This window comes from Arachis ipaensis, chromosome B06, assembly GCF_000816755.2.
Source record: "Arachis ipaensis cultivar K30076 chromosome B06, Araip1.1, whole genome shotgun sequence".
Taxonomy (NCBI): domain Eukaryota; kingdom Viridiplantae; phylum Streptophyta; class Magnoliopsida; order Fabales; family Fabaceae; genus Arachis; species Arachis ipaensis.
In genome coordinates, this window is record NC_029790.2 from 15,590,563 (window position 1) to 15,594,671 (window position 4,109).

The 4,109-nt window shown below is 35.1% G+C and overlaps 1 long non-coding RNA gene across 1 annotated transcript; it reads right to left on the reverse strand.

Moving 5' to 3' along the window:
- Nucleotides 374–1,950, reverse strand: LOC110263906. The gene is made up of 2 exons (XR_002349640.1): nt 1,468–1,950; nt 374–800 (listed from the first exon to the last, which is right to left on the reverse strand). It is a non-coding gene; the product is annotated as an uncharacterized LOC110263906 (long non-coding RNA).

Here is a 4,109-nt window from a genome sequence, read left to right on the forward strand (position 1 = left end):
TAATATATAGAGTAATATCTTAAATTAATTATTAATCCATAAAAAAATTATAATTAACCATAATAACTTTTTTTATTGAAATTAACAATAATAAAAATAACATAACAAATAATAAGTCTCAAAGTCTCAAACATAAGTGCATAATAATAACCAAGGTTCTAAAAATCGGACCGGTCATCAAACCACTCTAGTCACTGGTTCATTAGTTTACTGGTCCAACCGGTTTAACTGTGGTTCAACCGAAAAAATCGTTCCATAATAAAATAATAAAAATTATAAATAAACATCATAAAATATCTTTCAAATTTAAAACCCTACACAAACTATCAGCCTATCACCAACTAAATGTAATTAATTAATCATCAAAATATGCAAAATTAACATCATTATACTTCCATTAAAAATAACTGGATTGAATTGCAGTGCACAAGTTAAAGATAGACAATATTGCCTTAAAGTAATTGAGTCAAAAAGTAAAATAAAACAGGCCCTTTTAATTCTTTTATGATTGTAGGCTTCAATACAATTATTACCATACAGAAGAACTTTCTTGAAAGAATTTATGGCAACCAAAATAGGCCCTGCTTTTGTCTAAATTGTACAAGATATGATTAACAAGGTTAAATATTGTAGTTAATCAGACCAAAAAAGAACATTTTCAAGTTGTCTCACTGAGTCCAGCCAAATGGAACAAACATCACTGTGTACTAGCATAATTCTAGATCAGACTCAGTTCCATAAGATGTTATTATCTTCACCAGCTCCCAATTCCCATTTGAAAGTTGAAGCCAACACTGAACCTTTTGAAATAAGGAACTTCAGAAGTAAGGAAAAGAAATAGAAAATTATAAACTATCCATGTCTTACTAATAATGAGAACAGAAAAACTCAATCTCTTGAACACAATAATTACATCAGTTATCCAACTAAATAATTGCACCATAGTTATCATAAACTGATTTCAAAGCCTTCGCAAAGTGAAATTAAAAACATGAAGCATATAATAAATCAAAAGATCACCAATTGTAATTTTTTAATAAGAATAGAAGTTAAGAACAATGAAAAATGAAGAAAGATTAACATTTTTCAACCCAATTTTAACAAAGCTCATCACAATGATTAACAACAACAAAAAACACTGAAGGAACAGTGAATCAGTAACATGGGCAGTGCAAATTTAAAATTTAAAAATTATCAATTTAAAATCTATCATCAAATACAATCAGTGAGCAAAGCCAATCAGCTAAGCACTGACTGAGCATTCTGTTATGATTCTGTTACTGGGAAGCAACAAATTCAAGTTACAGCAACATATTTAACAAATCTTAGTAAAGTTCCGATTTACAGCAACATTTAGATCAGCAACAAGGCAAATTTATTGATTAGCAATTCAGCAACATGCAAAAATACAGGAAGAAGGAAAATTTGGAAAAGAGAGAACAGGGAAGTGATGGTTCAGGGACTCACCAACGGTTGACGGTGAGTTGGCAACCACCCACAGAAGGCGACGAAGCAAGAGACAACCCAACGAGTTACTTCTGCCGCCGGCGATGAGACAGACGAACCACGAGATGCCAGTGACCAAGATGAGGCTCGAGTGACACTGGGAGGCAGAATCGAGTAGAGACAACCACGGACAACGAGCAGCAACCAATGCGCACAGCTCGAGCACTCACTGGCGGAGGGAGGCACGAGCAGCCGAGCACAGAGGAGAGAGGGGAGATGCGAGCGCACGAAGCGGAGGATCTGGCGAGAGGCCCGAGACCATGAAGACGATAGTTCTTGAGTGCGACAGACGGTGGCAGCAGTCTCTCACTCCGACAGACGGCGACAACGATTGGTGGAGGCTGCTAGGTTTGCTTTCTTTGGTGGACGCTAGGGCATTTGTTGAAGGAAGGAGTTGAAGAAGGGGGATAAGTGGATAACGCATGCAATCTTCCTTTCAAGAAAGGAAACGATGTTTTTGTAATCCGGTCGGCTTCCGGTCCGGTCCGACCTGTCGGTTACCGGCCGGTTCAGAGGGTTCTCAAACGGTTTTAAGTTGTGTGGTTTTACACACTGGACCAAACCGTTTTCTTTGCCGGTCTCCAGTTGAATCGGTTCGACTGGCCGATCCGGTCCGATTTTCAGAACATTGATAATAACAAAACAAACACATAATCCAGAAATTCACACATAAATCCTACTATAATTAAAACAAAACACAATATAATTCATAAATCAACAAGACACCCAAAAAAAATCCTTAAATCAACACACATAAATCAATTATCAACTTCTAAATCAATAAAATTTGAATCTGATCCAGAAGTTGAAACACTGCCTCGCCTAGCACCTTGAGGATTCACATATTCACCTTCACCTTCACCTACAATTAGAAGAATACCCAAATTTAGAACAAGATATAAATACTTAATTGTTATATAAATATTAACTTAGTAACTAACAATGTAATTAACATCAACAAAGCCTTTATTCTAATTGCGAGTGCAAATCACAGCCTCAACATTTTCTGGCAACATTCGACTTCTATATTTGTTAATGACATGAGCTCCAATACTAAAGGCAGATTTCGATGCAACTGTAGTAATTGGAATACTCAATAAGTCACGTGCCATGATTGATAACTTCGGATAACGATTCTCATATAATTTCCACCATTCCAAAACATCTAAATCTTCAAAACAATCCTTTAACAAAAGTGGCTCCTCCAAGTATGTATCAAGTGGATTCTTTCCACTAGAGACCTCAGCTTGATGGTTACGTTTCATCAATTTCTATGAAAATAGAAATAATCACATCTTGTTAGGATAGAATAATAACAATTAATAAGAGAATTTAAACATGTTAAACATTATTTACGCCAACAATCTCAAGTCGCTTCTTGCTTGCACTTTCAGGGGTATGGGCCATGAATGAAGATTGAATACTAGGCCCTTGTGCTTGAACAGTTGGAAGAGAATTCTTGTCATATTTTTCAAAAAGCTTGTATAATTTCTTTTTCACATGTTCCACCTTCCCTTTTGTAGTCTCAGCATCAATTTCTTCATACATAAGCTCTAAAGTAAAAATTTTAAGTCTAGGATCAAGAATAGCACCAAATGCAAGAATGACACTATACTTTTCCCAATACTTCTTAAATTTGTTCATCATCTTTTCTCCCATTCTCCTTAGAAGCTCATCTTCACTTCTCAAACTTCCCATCAAAATACATTGAATATGATAGACTTGTAGAAAATACAAATTCAAAGTAGGGTAAGATGTGCCAGAAATCAAATTAGTAGTTTCATAAAGGGGTATAAAAATTCACATATCCTTTCAGCTCTCCCCCATTCATCAACCGAAGGACAATACTTATAAGCATGATTGGTTGCCTTCAAATACTCAAAGGCCTTCCGATACTTTATAGAACTTTCGAGCATAATGTACGTAGAATTCCATCGAGTAGTAACATCTAGGTGCAACCCACTTGTAAAACTCAAACCCTGAATCGCTGAAACACATTCTTTAAACCTTATCATTCTACTTTCCGATCCCCTTACATATTTCACACTTTCCCTAATCTTATCCAATACATCATGAGCAATTTTTAATCCATCTTACACAATCAGATTCAAGATATGAGCAGAACAACGAATATGAAAGAACTCCCCATCACACAACAACCAATCATGCATATTTAATGTACTTTTCAAATGATCTTGGCATGTATCATTAGCAGATGCATTATCTAGTGTAAGAGTCATAATCTTCTTTTCAATTTCCCATTCATTTAAAAGCTTAAAAATCTTGGAAGACAATTCAAATCCCGTGTGAGGAGGAGGCATATGACAAAATCTCAAAATTTTACTTTGCAATTTCCAATTCAAATCAACAAAGTGAGCAGTTAGGCATAAATAACCCTTTGTAGTGATGGATGTCTACAAATCAGAAGTCAAACAAACTCTATTAGGAATGACTACTAAAGTACTTTTAAGCTTTTCTTTTTCCCTTGAGTAAATTTTCAACACATCCTCCTTAAGAGTATTTCTAGTAATTAGGCCTAGAGTTGGACTGATGTATTTTACCCAATTCCTAAATTTCTTATTATCAACAATAGAAAAGGGAAC